General features: G+C 31.7%; 1 protein-coding gene across 2 annotated transcripts in view; it reads left to right on the top strand.

Moving 5' to 3' along the window:
- LOC105781766 (probable 2-oxoglutarate-dependent dioxygenase AOP1) overlaps positions 1-19,141 on the top strand; it is a 70,279-nt gene that overhangs the window by 9,711 nt on the left and 41,427 nt on the right. The gene's annotated exons all lie outside the window — the stretch shown is intronic.

Raw genomic sequence — 19,141 nt, 5'->3', positions numbered from 1 at the left:
AAAATGTTATAATCATAATAATTAGGGCTTACGAGACCCGATACATACTCATGCAATTCAATGCTTCATTTCCATTTCCTTCAATTCGCAATTTCTCATGCTCACAATTTAGATCATATCACTAGCAATTTCCATTTAATTCATGTACAATTCAATGACATCAAGTTCAACACTAATACGTATTTACCATTTAACTCAATGTTTATTGATTATACCATTTAATAACACATTTATGAAATTCTCAATTTTGCAATGAAAATATCACTTTAGCTTGAATAACAACATCGTCCTGATATAAATACACTACCACTTATCTATTTACTTTAATTCTTTTGGGCCCATTTGTCACTTACCATCCTCAATCAAATTAGGGAACGGTTACGGAAAATTGAGTACTTCACTTTCACTTTGCCATAGTATAACTATGGTCTTACGTATGATCACTTATCACTTGTCCCTGATCAGATAAGTGTAGCTAGGCTACCACTTATCACTTTGTCACTTGATCAGATAAGTGTAGCTAAGGCTACCACTTATCACTTTCTCACTTGATCAGATAAGTGTAGCTAAGGCTAACACTTATCACTTTGTCACTTAATCAGATAAGTATATCACTTATCACTTTTTCACTTGATCAGATAAGTGTAGCTAAAGCTACCACTTATCACTTTGTCTCTTGATCGATAAGTGTAGCACTTATCACTTTTCATTGATCGATAAGTGTAGCTAAAGCTACCACTTATCACTTTATCTCTTGATCGAAGTACTCAAATCCGCTTCCGCTTAATTTGATCATTTATTCGATTTTTCACATTTTATTTTATTCTCATTTCAAAATAAATACATTTCATCATACATTGTATAATTCATGAAATTAACATTTAATCATTAAATTTCAGCCATATGAACTTATTATTTCATTATCTTTCCACACTTGTTTCTATGCACATCACACAAGATATAAGCATATCATTCAACTATAGTTGCAAGCTAGTGTATTTAAACATAACTCTTTTTGGAACTAACCACACGATAAACCATTTCAATGCATAACTTATAAATTTAACGTGGCATAATCTAGCCACTACTTGGCCAAAGTCTAAGCATATACACCAAATATGTTAGCCAAATACACGTATAGCATAAGCATTATAAGCATGGATGAGCATAACATTTATTCATGTATCAGGCTTACCAACATGTGTTAATTCATAAACCATTCATGACATTATTTCATGCTAAATCATAAACCGAATATACCATACACACATACTATGAAACTTTTATTTTCACACATGAGCTTAAACCATGACCAATTATACACAAATCATTCATATATTTCCCAATTTTCCTCCTCCTCCTCTCCAGTCCACATCCTTAATGTGTATAACACACTTAAACAACATTAGCTATAATTTCACTATTCACTCACATGTATATTCAAAACTGTTTATCCGAGTCAGAGTCACTAAATTATTTTTATCCGGAGCTATAGAGCTCCAAATTAAGATACGTTAATTTTACCTAAAACTAGACTCACATATCTTCATACCATAAAATTTTCAGAATTTTTGGTTCACCCAAATAGTACAGTTTATTCTTTAAAGTTCCCCTGTTTTGCTGTCTGACAGTTCCGACCACTCTTCACTAAAAATTAATTATCTCATTGTACAGAATTCAGATGATGTTTTCGTTTGTTTCTTCTAAAAATAGACTTATTAAGTATTCTAACCATATAAATTATAACTCATAATAATTTTTTTTACAATTTTTAATGCTTTTCCAAAGTCAGAACAGGGGAACCCGAATTCATTCTGACCTTGTCTCACAAAATCTATTATATCTCATGATTTACAATTCCATTGCTTACACCGTTTCTTTTATAAGAAACTAGACTCAATAAGATTTAGTTTTATATTTTATTCATCCTCTAATTAAATTTCTAAAATTTTTTGTGATTTTTCAAAGTTACACTACTGCTGCTGTCCAAACTGCTTTAGTGCAAAATGTTGATTTCCATTTTGCCCCAAATTTCACAGTTTATAATATTCGGTCCTTTCTCAATTAACCCCTCAATTAATCTAATTTTCTCAATTAATACTTTACCTAGACATTATAAGTTGTTACACAACTATTGAAATTCAGAATTTCCACATATAACTCTATCTTCAAACTCTTTTACTATTAGGTCCCAAACATTCACTTTCTATTCAATTCTTTCAATAAAATCAGCATATGAACAATTTAAAGCTCTAATTTCATGCTAAATCATCATATAATTCCAGCACATATTCATATCAACTTTCAACTTCTTTCATAAAATCAAAAACTAATGAATTTAACAAGTGGGCCTAGTTGTAAAAGTCATAAAAATACAATAATTTCAAGAAATAGTCAAGAATTGAACTTACTTGTAATTAAAATATGAAGAACCAGCTTGAAGAAGCCCTTCCATGGTGTTTTTAGCTGATGAGAATTCAGAAAAATGAAGAGAAATCTAGATAATTCCACTTTGGTCCTAACTTTATTAAGCAAATTTTGCAATATTCCAATTTTGCCCTTAATTCTTCTTACTTTCTTACTGGTTTCATGCCTTTCCCGTCCAGCCCAAATAGACCTTGGGTCTATTTGCCTTTTAAGCCCTCTTCCTTTTATCATTTAAGCTATTTAATCATTTCCCAAAATTTTGCATTTGTTACAATTTAGTCCTTTTTGTTCAATTAATTATCGGAACTTTAAAATTTCTTAACGAAAGTTTAATACTAACTTTTAACACTTCATAAATATTTATAAAAATATTTATGGCTCGGTTTAAAATCCTCGAGGTCTTGATACCTCATTTCGATTCTAATTATTTTAATATTTATTTCTAGTGCACTATTCACTATTTCAAAAATTTTCCTAACTTCACATTTAACTTATACTTACTAAATTAATAATATTTTCTACCCATTTATCGAATTTAGTGATCTCGAATCACCGTTCCGACACCTCTGAAAATTCCGGCCATTACATTTTTTTTCTCGTCGGATTTGTGGTCTTGAAACCACTGTTCCGATTAGGCCTAAAATCAGGCTATTACAAGCTCTGTTCATTTTTAGGCGATAAGGTGAGGAATTATGGTGCTTTATCTGAAATTGCTCACACACTTCTTTCATCATTTTGTTGTTCAAATTCAAAGCATTATCTGAAATGATTCTCTTAGACAAACCATACCGACATATGATCTCCTTTTTTAAGAACCTGCAGACTGCGGTCTTCGTCACATTAGCAAATTAAGCGGCTTCTACCCATTTTGTAAAGTAATCTATGACCACAAAAAATGAATCGATGCCCATTGGAGGCCTTTGGGGAAATTGACCCTATAAGATCCATGCCCCATATGGAAAAAGGCCACGGAGAAGTCATGACATGAAGGGGGGAAGGAGATGCATGAATTTTCTCGCCGTAAATTTGACACTTGTGTCACTTTCGTGCGTAGCTAATGCAATCCCTTTCCATCGTCAGCAAAAAATAACCAAGTCTCATAATCTGCCTAGCCATAGTAAACCCATTGGCATGCGTTCCACAAATTCCTTCATGGACGTCCTCAAGTATTCTTTTGGCTTTCGCAGTGTCCACGCATCTCAAAAGAACTTGATCCTTTCCTCTTTTGTATAGGATATCCCCGTCAAGAATAAACCCAGCTGCCATTCTCCTGATTGTTCTCTTGTCAATCTCGTTTGCTTGCTCGGGATACCTCTGATTCTTATTGTACTCCAAGATGTCATGAAACCATGACCGTCCATCTGACTCCTTCTCAATACTAAAACAGTGTGCGGGGACCTTATATATGCTTATTTGGAGAGGTATTATTTCTGTTTCTCCATCTGCTTTGAACATTGAAGCCAAGGTGGCCAGGGCGTCAGCCAACTGGTTTTCTTCTCGTGGGAAGTAGTGAAAAGTCTCTTCTTTGAATTCTTCGGCCAATTTCACCACGAGATCGCGATAATTAACTATTTTTGAATCTCTCACTTCCCAATCTCCGCGAATTTGATAAATCACTAACGCTGAGTCCCCATACACCTCTAAGATTTTTATTTTCCGTTCAATAGCTGCACGAAGTCCCATGATGCAAGCTTCATATTTTGCTATGTTATTAGTACAGAAGAAATTCAATCTGGCAGTGAACGGATAATGGTTTCGTTCCGGTGACACTAAGACTGCTCCTATCCCGTGCCCCAATACGTTCGATGCCCCATCAAAACCCATCTTCCATGATTGATCTTTTGATGATTCACCTTCGGAAATGCACATCAAGTCTTCATCTGGAAAATTAAATCTCAGTGGCTCATATTCCTCCATTGCTCGACTTGTCAAGAAGTCAGCTATCTCGCTTCCCTTTATCGACTTTTGGCTCAATACACAATGTCATATTCAGACAATAGGATCTACCATCGTGCCATTCTCCCTGAGAGTGCGGGTGAGTCCATCAAGTATTTTAATGGAACTAACTTTGAAATTAACCATGTTGTATGATACAACATGTATTGTCTGAGCCTTCAAACTACCTAGACCAATGCACAACAGAAATTTTCAATTGACGGGTACTTTGCCTCATATTCTGTGAACTTTTTGCTGAGGTAGTAAATCACTTTTTCTGTTTTCCCTGACTCATCATGATGCCCCAGTATGCAACCCATTGAGTTTTCGAACACGATCAGATACAATATTAAGGGTTTTTCAAGAATCGACGGTACCAACACCGGAGGATTAGACAGATACTATTTTATCTTGTCGAAGGCCATTTGACACTCCTCATTCCATTCTCTCGGATTATGCTTTCGAAGGAGTCAAAAAATTAGATCACACTGGTTGGTAAGTTGAGCAACGAATCGAGCAATGTAATTTAACCTTCCGAAAAATCCTTTGACTTCTTTTTGCGTACGCAGAGGTGGCAGTTCTTGTATGGCCTTTATCTTATCTGGATCAACCTCAATACCCTTCTTGTTAACAATGAAACCTAGCAATTTCCCTGAGGTAGCCCCGAATGTACACTTGGCTAGGTTAAGCTTCAACTGGAACTTTCTTAATCTTTCGAACAGCTTTCTAAGGTTCCCAACATGCTCTTCTTCTCCTCGGGACTTGGCAATCATATCATCGACATAAACTTCTATTTCTTTATACATCATGTCATGGAACAACATCACCATGACTCTTTGATATGTTGCCCCAGCATTCTTCAATCCGAACGACATCACTTTATAGTAGAATGTTCCCCACATTGTCACGAATGTGGTTTTCTCCATATCTTCGGGAGTCATCTTTATTTGATTATAACTCGAGAAATCATCCATAAAAGAAAATAAAGAGTGTTTTGTCGTGTTATCCACCAACGTATCGATGTGTGGCAAAGGAAAATTATCCTTGGGGCTTGCTCGATTCAGATAACGATAATCTATGCACATTTGTACCTGGTCATCTTTTTTCGGTACCGAGACTATGTTAGCTACCCATTCCGGATATTTAGAGACCTGTAAGAAGCCAGCATCATATTGTTTCTTGACTTCTTCTTTTCTCTTTAATAGTATTTTCGGTCTCATCTTTCTTAACTTCTGCTGAATGGGCCTGCATTTTGGTTTCAATGGGAGCCTGTGGACCACCACGTCCTAGTTCAACCCTGGCATGTCCTGATACGACCAGGCAAATACATCTTTGTACTCACAGAGCAAGACGATCAAATTTCGTTTGGTGTTCTCTGAAATGGAAGTCTCAATCTTCACTTCTTATTTCTTTTCTTCACTTCTCAAGTTCACTGTCTCAATAGACTCTTGATGGGGTTGAATCTGTTTCTCTTCTTGTTCTACCATTCTCAGTAAGTCAGGAGACGAGACACAATCTTCAGCACTTTCTTCGGCTTCAAATTCTTGTAAACAAATAGCTTTCTCGAAATTAATTTCAGGACTTGTAACGGGATTATTCATACCATAGATATCTGAGCACCTGACAGGTGAATAGGAAAGAAAACTATATAGGAGCATTAAAGTACTGGAATCAACACACACAATGATATGGAATGATATGAAATACATGTAGGGAGATGATATTAAGAGAAGGGATAATTACGAAGCTAATGGAAATAAAAAGACCATGACAGAATGCATCTTCATTGATGTTCATTGAAATGATAAAGAGTAAACATAAGCTCTTACAAAAGGAATCCCACTATTTAGGGACAAAAAAAAAATAGAGAATTAACATTGAGCATTACTCTGGAGAGGACTTAGAAACTACAAGAAGGTCCACATCAGTCCAATTGTTCAAAACTTATCTTGGAGGGTAAGGGTGTATTATTGAAACATTCTCAATTGTATCACTCTCGTTGAGTTCAGCATCCATAGCTCTAGCTCTTAGACGTGTCCTATAAGTATGACTTGATTCCAGACTTATAGTGTCGCAACTATGGATTATGCGGTTTTAACCTTAGTAAATGGTAAGGGTGATATGTACATGCAATGAATGAATGAATGGATCACCAATGGATGCTAGTCATGCGTAAATATGCAAAAAATGGTGTTGATTTTAAGATAGCCCCATATTTAGGCGTTTCATTAATCAAAAGAGTCAATTACAAAATATTTTCCAATGAAGATTAGAGATATATCTTTTCTTTAAACTATCCTCTTTTACTATCTGGATCCTCGAAGACCAATCTTGGACTATATCATTTTTCGCGGTTACTTGTGTAATTGGCTCCTCCATCAGAAACCCGTTTTTGGCAACCAATCTCTAATCAACACCTCCCTAATAAAATGCCTATGATGCATGATGAAAAGTAAAATTAAGAGAAATAAACTTAGTTAGCTATCACAACAAATAAAAACAAAGAAAAACTATGGAAAATCTAACAAACCGACCTACTTTTTTTTACCCATCATGCTGTACAAAATAAACTTACCCCACATGCTCATCAATCTACACGATCCAATTTATTAAACAGACCCGATTTCCTTGCAAAAAGTGTAAATATAAAATAAAAGGCAAAAGACATTTCTCCTATGTACTTATTTTGGTGACTATCCAACGGACAGAGGTTCGGCATTGCTCTAATCGGGTGGCTCGTACGGTTCACTATATGTGGTTTTGGTTCTAGAAAGGTACTCGAATTGTCCATACTGTCATTTACTAAGGTTAGTACAGAGCCTCGGTTATCACTCGTCATGGGCTTGCGAGCTCAATTCGAGGGATTACATTTACTTATGCCTATGCGGAGGGACAAGTTAACTCACGAAAGCATAAGTCATATGTAACCCGGAAGTAATTCACTAGCTTGTGCGGAGGGACGAGTTAACTCACGAAGGCGTAGAGTTTACTTCCACTTAAATGGACGGAGCCCGAGTAGAGAGCTCATGTTATGCAAAATGCAAGTGCACGGTGTGTGGGGAGAAACTCACAAACCTTTTTATTTTATATTTTTCTAAAAAAAAACAAACTAAAAAAAACGTAAAACTTAAAACTGAAAAAACAGAAAAATAAAACAAGTTAAAAAAATATTAATTTAAAAACCGAATGCAAATGCATGACTTTTCAAAAAATAAAATTCAAGGATCATTATTAAAAATTAATTTGAACAAGAAATTTTGAAAATTTTGACAACATGCGTTTAACATCAGACTCGACTCTCAAAAAAGGTCCCCAGCGGAGTCGCCAACTGTAGCGACCTAAAATTTGAGCACGGGCGCTAGTTGAGGCGATTATTGAAAATTTGAAAACGGAGTTTCGATTTTATTTAAAAAGGGAGTGGCCACCGATCTTTTTTTCTAGGTGTGATCGGACACCTAATAAATACTCTTTTTTAAAAGAAAAATTATTTTTCAAATTTTCTAAAAAAGAGTCGATTTTAGGTCCACATCAAAATCCGAAGAAAATTAGGATTCGGGAGTCGGTTATGCGCGAGGAAGGTATTAGCACCCTCGCGACGCCCAAAATTGGTATCTCGTTAAACGCGCGTTGTCTTAATTTAAACAAACGAGTTAAATTTAATATTTAATCGTGATCCAATTGAAGCATGATTTTTTTTAAAACACGAGAATTTTGAAACACAATAATAATTTTTGAAAACGCGAAAATTTTTGAAATATGAGAATTTTTTGAAACACGAAATTTTTTTTGAAAACACGGAAATTTTTGAAACAAGGGAAATTTTTTGAAAACACAAAAATTTTTAAAACACGGGAATTTCTGAAAACACGAAAATTTTTGAAACACGGGAATTTTTTTTGAAAACATGAATATTTTTTGAAACACGAGAATTTTTTTTGAAAACACGAATATTTTTTGAAACACGGGAATTTTTTTAAAAAACATGAATATTTTTTAAAACACGGGAATTTTTGAAACAAGAATTTTTCAATTTTTTTAAGGAAATATCGTATTTAACACGAACCGGTGACATTCACTCAACATAGCAATGAAATCAACGAATTAGTGTCAAATCGATTCGTTTCCTTATTTATTAAAATTTTTTAAAATAAAATTTAAGAAACCATAAATAAAAAAACACGGAAATTTTTGAAACACGAGAAATTTTAAGTTTCTCAATTTTTCGAAGGGCATCTCGTATTTAACACAAACCGATAATATTCACCCAACATAGCGATGAACTCAACGGCTTAATGTTAAATCGATTCGTTGCCTTATTTACTAAAATTATTTAAAATAAAATAAAATTGAATTAAATTATATTAAAAACATAAATACAAAAATATAAAAATGCATAAAAATACCAATAATATTAAAAACCGAATGTCATCAAAATACATGCATTAAATTAAAAGTGAAATAAAAAAATTACCGAAAAAGGTCCAAAAATACGAGCTTGGTCGAACGGGTTACACAACTTGGGCCCTTTTTTTTTCTTTCTTTTTTCCTTTCCTTTTCTTTTCTTTTTCTTTTTTTCATTGGGTACATTGGTGAATGGGCTTCGCTGCCATGGGCTCTTTGGTCATTTGCTTCTTCTTCTTATTGGGCCTGGAGCTCTTCTTTCTGACTGACCCTCTGTTGGATTGGGCTCTTGTGGCCTACTTCTATTTTTTTCTGCTTTGCTTTTTTTTTTGCCGACTGTGGCTGCTGGATTGGCTGCTACGGGTCGGGTCGGTTCGACCCGACTGCTTTATTATTATTTTTATTTTTTCGTTTTTTTCTTTTTTCTTTTCTTTCTTCTTCTTCTTCCTCCTTCTTCTTCCTCAAAACCTAGCCTCAACCGTCGCCTCACGCCATGCAAATAGCTTCTTGCCGCCAATGCCACTGATCTTTTGCCATTATTTTATTTCATTTGCCTTCGATTATTAGTTAGTATTAAAGTAATGTATTATGTGATTGTTACCATCATGTATACCATAATTTATTTATTCATATTTTCATATTATTGTCATTCAATAGTTCAATATTTTATTAATAAACCATCGTTTTTAAAGAAAATACATCATGTTTAATTAAAACACATGTTATCATTCAAAATTTCTCAAAATAAGGCGATGATTCGTATTTTAGATATTCGAGAAGATTGAGTCCTAATTTATTGGGTTCTAATTTTCCTCGTTGAATCTAAGTAATCGAGTATCCTTTTTTTAATCAAACCATAAATAAAATAAAAAGCTCATTCTAGGGGATTCGATACGTTGTGTCCTAACTCATTGGATATGACATTTTGGTCTCTCGAGATGAGGAATTTTTTAAATAAAGGCAATGTTCTATGTTTGAAATTTTGAGAAATTGTGCCCTAACTTACTGGACTTCGATTTTTCATCTGACTTAAACAATTAAATATCCTTTTTAAACTTCACTGCATGAATTTTAAAAATTAAAGGCAAGCTCATTCTCAAAGGTTCAATGTGTTGTGTCCTAACGTATGGGATGTAGCATTTTGCTATCTCTAGATGAGAGAGTCTTTAATATTTGTTTCGATTTATTCAATGTTTTTTTTAAAAATAGCATTAATAAAAAATGAATCATATTTTAAATTTCCTTTCGACACTTAAGACATTAAGTAATCAACTAGGTACCAATTTTGGGCGTATCGAGGGTGCTAATCCTTCCTCGTGCGCAACTGACTCCCGAACCCGTTTTCTAGATTTTATAGACCAAAAATTATCGTCATAGTAAATTTAAACTTTTATTAAAATGATTAAATTATGAAGTGATCCGATCACACTTCATCAAAAAAAGATTGGTGATGACTCCCATATTTGTTTTGGTTTTTCAAAATTTAAGTCGACCCTTTTGTTTAAAAAATTGGTTTCGACAATGGTTACATATGATTGTGTGATTGTTTCGTGCTAAAGTTACTAAATTTATCATGTAATTGATTTCACTTATGTGTCCTTTTAATTTTTAAATAAATAAATAATAAATAAAGAGGCCAAAAAACCGTTCCATTTACTATTGTATGAAAATCTTCTAGCTGACTTTCTTTATATCATTTTTCGTTTCCATTTACGATCAATGAATTCATCATTTATTTTTCCGTTCATCGGATTTGGAGTGAGGAACCAATGGGTGGTACCGATTGTGCAAGAAAGTTGGAGAGGCTTGCCATGTAAGCTGTTGCGTTTAAAAATTTAACATTTTAATCAATTTTTCGGTTAAAAAATAGTAATTTGACTCTTTTTGTAAGGTTAATGTTTAAATTCGATAGTCAAATTTAGCTAACAAAAAAAAGGCTTATATGAAAAATTAGCCCTTAAACTATAGTGCTTTTCCCACTTGGCACCCCAATTTTTTTTAGTCAAAAAGTATCGCCTAAACTTTGATTTCGTGACCACTTTTGACACGAGGTATATTTAGATATTTTTATTTTGTTCACTGTTTTTTCTTTCTTTCATCCACTCCTCTTCTCCCTCACAACCCTAGCCAACTTCTTCAATCTCTCTTCAAAGCAGAATATTTTATAATGTCTTCACACAATTTTTCTCATATCGCTTCAGTTTTAAGGGAAACTCGTCACACAATTTCAAACATCTTGAAAATTTCCAATTTCATTACCTCACTGACGATCTGATTCAACCATTTTTAGTCAAAAATATAAATAGTAAAGTTTTTTCCTGGAAAAATTCAAAGCTAGCTTTTCATCCCCACAAGTTTTGAGCAATAAAAAAGAAAAAACCCATTTATGTGTTGATTTTATTTGCCCTCTATATGTTTGATTTTTTTATTTTAATAAAAAAATCGCATATCACAATACACTTGGTTAAGACTTTTTTTACAAAATATTAACAGTTGAATAATCGAGTACTTTTTCAGTTGATCAAATTTCAATATTCAACCACTTCATCTGCTTCTTCCTTGAGATTTTTGGAGTTTTGATTTTGTTTTGAATATTCAACCACATGTGCAATGCTTGGACGATCACTTTGGGAAGCTGATAGGGAGGTTAATTTGCAAGCTATAAATAGACCTAAATTCCTATGTAAAGAGAGCCAAGTTAATTTACAGAATAATTTAGTTCAAGGAAACATTTCCTTAAGAGTATATAAAAAAAAAAGTTACCAACATGAGTGTTGATGCTAAGATTGAGTTCCCAGTCATTGAATTCCGTTCATCGGATTTGGAGCGAGGAACTGATGGGTGGCACCGATTGTGCAACAAAGTTCGAGAGGCTTGTGAGACTTTCGGTTGTTTTGAGGTGGTGTATGACACGATATCGACGGAAGTTCGAGAGGAGATGTTTACGTTGATGAAAGAACTGGTTGAGGTCCCAGTGGAGAGAAAACAAAAGAACGTTCTTCCACCGCCTAGCTATGGCTGGGTTGGACCAGGCAGTCACGTTTCTCCGTTGTATGAAGGCTTTGGACTTGGAGATGTCTCCAATTATGATTCTGTTAAAAACTTAACTTATGTGGCCTGAAGGTCACCCACACTTTTGGTAACAACAATTCTTTGACTTTTCTAATATCACAGGCTGTATTGGTTTTGGTAATTTCTAGTTTGAGTGAAGTGAATTCGAGTTATTGACTTTTTATAGTTAAATTGAGTCGAGTTTAAATTCGGGTTAATCAAATTAATTTGTTTATATTTAGAATTGACGAATCTATTTTAATGTATTAAAATAGATGTCCAGGATACGCTAAGGGATTATAAGAAATGATATTATATGAATAATTAGGTTAAATTTTGAGTCGTCGGCTAAATCACACTAAATTAATTAAAGACTTGTGATTAAGTTTGGCTTTGACTCTGACTATGATTTTGGTTCTCATCTCATATTCGGTTTTTGAATAACCCTTACCACCTACAACTTAAAAAGAAATTTCATGGGTTTGTTTCCTTTCCTTTCATTAATTTATTGGACATTCTTTTAGGAATGATTTTTTTTCGTGAAAGAAATTGTAGTAAGAAAATAAGAGAGAGGATTCTAATTTTTATATAGGTTACCTCTTAAGAGTGGCTACGTGTATTAGCTCCAGAGTCAAGTTTTTATCTTTTTCACATAACATATTTGGATTTGAACTCATAATCAGGTGTGAAGCTAGAACAATCTTTTAGGGGGTTGAATGGAATTTTAATTTTTTATAGTCTATATCTTTATAATTTTTAAAAGATTAAATTGAATTTTTATAATTTTAAGGGGCCAAAGTATAATTTTACCTTTACTAATTTAAAATTTTAAAATTTTTTAAAGGGCCTAAATAATAATTTTTCATTTTATGGGGGGCTGGGCCCTTGCCAGCCTCCTAGATTCGCCTTAGCTCATAATATACTTAGAATCATAGATTTAGAATCTTACTAAATTTAGAATCTAAAAAATCATTTCCGTTGTTTGATCTTTTGTCCCAGTGACATTGCACATACCATGGGAACACAATTGGAGGTGCTAAACAAGTTAATTTTGTTAATGCTAATTGATAGTTATGGATTAGGAGATGATTAACTGAAGATGAACTACATAACGATTATGCGGATGATGAAATACATGCCCCCTCCACCAGGGGAGAATGAGATAGGATTCTTTCCTCATACTGATAAACCTATCAGCACATTAATTTGTGAGAATCAAATTCCAGGATTCGAAATTGAGGTCAACAATGGCCAATGGATCAAGCTGACTAATTTGTCTCCTTCTTCTTTTGTCTTCTTGGTTGGAGATCCTCTCATGGTATGTTTGTATTGTTTATATTCAATTTTTAATTTACTTAAAACTTAATTTATATGATCCATATGAATAAAATTTAAAATACAACTGCTAAATTATTAAAATACCAATTATATAAAAATTCACGAAACTTAACTGGTTTTTTATTTTTTTTTGTGTTGTTTGGGATTTTGAGAAAGAAAACTAAATATAGATTCTTTTAATTACTTCACATAACATTATGATTTTATTAATTAAACTACTTAATTTACATAATTTCCTAGTTAACATAGCTTAAACAAGGTTAAATACTTGAAGTACATACAACCAAAAATTTGGATGATAGATTCTTCTTCCTTCTTACTTTTTAGCCAACTCTTTCCCTTTTCCTTCAACTTGATCTTCAATCTTCTTCTCTTCCTTTAAAGTTTTGATGGAGAGAAATTTGGGGGTGATGGTTTGCTTGTGGAGAAAGATGATAATCTTTTCAATTTTTCTCTTCCCTTCTACACAATTCTACTGAAAAATCTAATGATTTTTATTTAAAAATGGTCAAATTACTATCTAGTCCCCTAGCTATATATTCATCTTTACACTAAGACTCCTAATCATTATGCCTATAAATATCTACTTGGCCAATTACCATTTTACCCACAATCATATTTAACACTGAACTCAGTGACACTGAACTCAGAAGTGAATGAGATGTACAGGAAGAAGGCAGATAGGAAGATCGGAGCAAATTTGGTAACACTGAACTCAGTGACAGGTGGTGATTGGTATGGTGGAGAAAGGGAAAAGTGGCTGAAGATAAAGCTAAGCAAAGTAAATAAATTGGGAGAATTTTAAAGAGAACTTTGAGAGTCAGAATTCTAAAGTGTCAAAAGTCCTTCCATCAATTGTGAAAAGCTCCTTCTTACAATGTCTCAAAAAATGGGAGTTACAAAGTTGGCAATTAATAGGAATAATGAAATAAATTTTAGTTACAATGACATTAATGGTTAAGATGTGATGATGAAGAGTTTTTGTTGGTGATGGTGATGGTGATGGTAATGGTGAATAGTGAAGAAGAATTCGCTATATTTCTGAAAGAAGGGAAAAACATTCAATGTTAGAGGAAAACTTTTAACTGCCTCCATATCTGATTTACCAAGTTAAGCTCTCCAGAATATCGCAATAGTAAAGATAATCCAAGAATCTTGTCATATTCCGAGGTTACTTCCATTTCTTCTACTTTGGTTAAGCGGTACCATGTGAAACATTTTTCCTAGAACATCTCTTGAAACACAAGATGATGGTTGTTTTTGGATGGGAGTTGTTCCTGGATAATAGTTATTTTGACTTGTTCCAAACATGAATTATTCTCAACATAGTTGTTCTCAACGTAGAGGTTGTTCTGAATAAGAGTTATTCCTAAATAATGGCTCTTCCGGAAAACTATAATTGTTCTAAATACAATTTGTTCCAAACAATAATTTTTTCTAAACATAGCTATTTTTGAAACGTCATTATTCTAAACAATAGCTGTTATGAATTTTAGTTGTTCGCAACGAGTTATTCTAAAATAACAACTACGTTAGACGATAACAATTCTAATTAAAACTATGTTTTGGACATAGCTATTCTCGAATAACAGTTATTCTAAACAACAACTATTATAAGCAAAAAATGTTGCTTTGGAAGAGATATAAAATTGAAAACACTTAAATAAAACGTTTCAAGAATAACCTGAAATAGTATTTCTAAAAAAAAAAAAAGTTGAAAACACCCGGCTATAAAATTGCACTTACTTCAAAAAATCTTTAAAATATATATTTAATGGAATTTAAGAATATAAAGAGAAAAAAGAGGTAAAAGTTGCCATGAAGCTTTGACACAGCCAAAAAAGTCACCACAATGCACATGTTTCGACAAACGTCGGCATTAATTTCAACGAGTGTGGTAACAAATTTCATACGTTGGTTTAGTCGAAATTGGAGGCTCAAATTTTTGTTTGTTATATATATATATATATATATATCACAATACAAGGACCTACCTCCATTGAAATCAATTTGCATAAACTAATTGTTCATCAAGTTATGAAGTTTTTCACTGAGGGTGAATTTACACGTAAGGCTATGCAAGCAAGAACTGATACTGTTCTTTTCGTCACTTGATAAATGTTACTGCCACACATAATTTGATCCAGTTTAGAACTTTTTCATTGAGTGTGGATTGACATGTAAAGCCATGCAAGTACCAAGTAATATTAGTATACCCATCCCTCTTTATAATAGATTATTTATCTATTAAGATTTTATCTTTTATCTGTTTATTTGTTATAGAGAAATAACTATAATTTCACTTCAAATTTGGGACACGGTTATAAACAACTAATTTATTAAAGAATATACTTTATAATTATAGTGGTTATTATTATAAACAAAAAATTGTAATTATAAAATATAATATAATATAAAATATCGGCTTTGCAAGATGTTGACACCATTTTTTTGATAAAAACGGGGATCGACTTGGGTTTTGAAAAAAAGAAAACGAAAATGGGAGTCGCCACCAATCCTTTTTGATAAGGTGTGGTCGGATCACCTTAAAAAGTGGTTGTTTTTAATAAATGATTTGATTTTATTAAAACAACGATTTTGGTCCACAAAATTTAGAAAAAAAACGAGTTCGGGAGTCGGTTACGTACGAGGAAGGATTAGCACTCTTGTAACGTCCGAAAATTGGTACCTAGTTAATTAGTTAATGTCTTAATGTCGAAAATTGAAAATTTGAAAAAGATTCAAAACATGATCCTTTGTTGAAATGCTAAAAATTTCGAGAAAATGAGACATATTTCATATTAATCGAGAAAGAAAATTATATCCCGTAAGTTAGGACACAATGTCTTGAGTTCCCGATACGAAAATGAATACCAAAAAAAAAATTACTTATTTCGAAAGACATTTGTTTATCTCGGATTTAGGAAAGAGATCATGTCCGGTGAGTTAGAACACTATCTTTCGTTAATTCCCGAGAGCATTTAAAAAACTTTGTTTGAAATGATTCACGTTCTTAGATTTATCGAGAAAATCGAAACCCCGGTAGTTAGGGTACGACTTTCTCAAATCTAAACACGAGATTTTGTTTATTCAAAAGTCATAATTTATATATTAAAGAAAATAATTTAACATGAAATAGGAAAAATAAGATACTATGTTAATATGCGTAACAAAACAAAAATAAATACGATGGATACGAGCAAATAAAATTAAAGCATTCTTTCAAATCAATAATGAAAAATAAATAAATAAATAAATAAATAAAATTATAAAAAGTAAAAAGATATATATGTGTGTGCATAAAATTATGAAAATATGAAAAATCTATGTACGTAAAAATATATGTAAGTATGTATGTGTATATTTTAAGACTATAAAATATATAAAAGAATATATGTATGTATATATAGTTTTAAGTTATAAAATATATATAAAAAATGTATGTACGTATGAATTATAAAATATATATATGTATATTATAGTAGATTTACATAGAAAACATATAAGACGATATATGACGAAATTAAATATTAATATATGAAGAAACTTAATATAATAATACATAATAAATTTATAATATCGATAATAATATATTATAATTTTAAAACAAAATAATAATAATAATAATAATAATAATAATAATAATAATAAGGTTAAAAGATATTTAAACTTTGATAAATAAATAAATAAATAAAATAGAAATATAATGACAATAATAATACAAAATATAATTACAATAATAATACGGTTTTATTCCATTCCATTCAATCAAAAGTTTAATTACTGATTACATACTGCTCCATTACAGCAAACTCTCATTAAGCAGATCAAACTCAAGTTTGTAAGTTTTTTAATTGATGTAATTTGAATAATCAACCACTTGATCTATTTCTTCCTTATATTTGTTTTTATTTTGTTTTTATTATTCAACCACTTCATCTGCTATGCTTGGATAATCAAATTAAAAATTTTGGGAAGTTGAAAGAGATGTTTGTAATTGGCCCAATTTGCCCAGCCTACATGAAGCAAATAAAACAGTCCAAATACAACAGTCCTTTTATAATAAAATGGGCCCAAAACCCAAACCCAAAATACAGAGGCCCAAAATACAAGAATAGTGGCCCAAAACAGATTCAGGAAACCTTAGGGTTTCTGTTTGCACCGCAGCCCCCTAGCCCGCACGAGCTGGATCTCCACGCCTTCACCTGCAAGAAATAAACATAAAGAAGGAAACAAAATCAAAGATTGCAGATCAAGAAGATATCAAACATGATTTGTTTCTTTATTTTTTTTTTATTATTATGGCTATAAAAAGGCCATTGAAATATTGTAAAGGGGATCGGAAAAAATCAATAGAAAACAATTATTTTCACAACCAAAAAACAGAGAGTTTGATACTGAGAGCAAAAATCGATCCAAAAGGTTAAGATCCACAGTTTCTTTTCTTTTATTTTAAATCTACTATTATTATTATTATTATTTATCTATATACGAATAAAATAAGTAGGATTTTGGGCCAATGCCCGGAGAAGAAGAGGGGAGGGGAGAGTGTTTCACGGTTTTTTTTTAAAGAAAAGGAAAAATGAAAATTTTTAAGGTTTTTTTGGCTTAAATAGCCTAGTGAAACAACGTCGACCCGACCTGGCCTAGGATCCGCGTGTTTTTGAGTGGAGGGGTAAATTGCGCTTTTAGCCCATCTACCTTTTTAATATTTTTACAATTAGGTTTTTTTATTTTTTTAATTTGCCCTTTAATTTATTTTGAATTTCAATTTAGCCCTACTTGAACAACGCCGTTTTAGAGGAGAAGGGAAAATTTCCCTTCCAGTCCCTCTCTGTTGTTTGCGTGTTCAATTTAGTGCTTTTATCTTCACTTATTTGCGAATTTGGCCAAATTTTTTATCTGTAGTTCGATTTAGTCTTTTTTTATTTTTAAATTAATTAAATAATGTCATTATTATTACTTTTATATGTAATTAATTTTTTTAATTTATATATATATGTATATATTTATTTTCTTTATATATGTACATGTATATATTTTTTAATGAATATTTTTTTATATTTATATATATATGTGTATAAATCTATGTTTTTATTTATTTTTGAAAATGCTTAAATACATACTTATATTTTTAACACATATTTTATAATTTATATATATTTATATATTTTTCTTTATTTTCATAAATGCATTATGTATTTTGTTTATATAAATTTTATAATCCAAAATTTTATATGTAAATCATATGTATGTCTTTTATTTTTTCATAATTTTGATGTATATATTATATACCTTCTATTCTTTTTATTTATTTTGTTTATTTACTTCATTCGTTATTTATTTGTGTTCACATCTATATTTTAAAAGAATATTTTTTTATTTTTTATTTTTCTCATTTATTTGATATTTTGCTGTCATTTTTTTTTCATTATTGATATTAATTTCGTTCATTTACTATTTATGTTATTTCTATATCATTGTTGTATTTATTATTGTTATTTGTTATTGTGACATTTATACATACATTCAATACAACATTACATCATCTTTTACTCGAATTTAAAAATAGAAAATTTTCAAAATAGAGATAATACTCGTATTTAGGATTTTCAAGAAAATTGAACCCTAACGTATTGGGTTCCAATTTTCTTCGTTAAATCTAACAATCGAGAATTGCTCCTTAATCAAAAATAAAATGAAAAGCTTGTCATCGGGAATTCAATATGGTGTGTCCTAATGCATTGGATGTGACGTGTTGATTCTCGAAACAAAGATTTTTTTAAAAAATTTAATAAAGGAAATATTCAATGTTTGGGATTTTAAGAAATTGTGCCCTAATGTATTGGGCTGCGATTTCTTCATAAATTTTAAACAATTGAATATTCTTTTAAATTTTATAACACAAATCTTTTGGGACAAACTCGTTTTTGAAGAACCAAAATGTCGTGCCCTAATGCATTGGGTGTGACGTTTTTTCTTCAAAATG

Source organism: Gossypium raimondii, chromosome 13 (assembly GCF_025698545.1).
Source record: "Gossypium raimondii isolate GPD5lz chromosome 13, ASM2569854v1, whole genome shotgun sequence".
Classification (NCBI taxonomy): Eukaryota; Viridiplantae; Streptophyta; class Magnoliopsida; order Malvales; family Malvaceae; genus Gossypium; species Gossypium raimondii.
The sequence above is the reverse complement of the archived record's forward strand: the minus strand, read 5'-3'. Positions and strand labels throughout refer to the sequence as shown.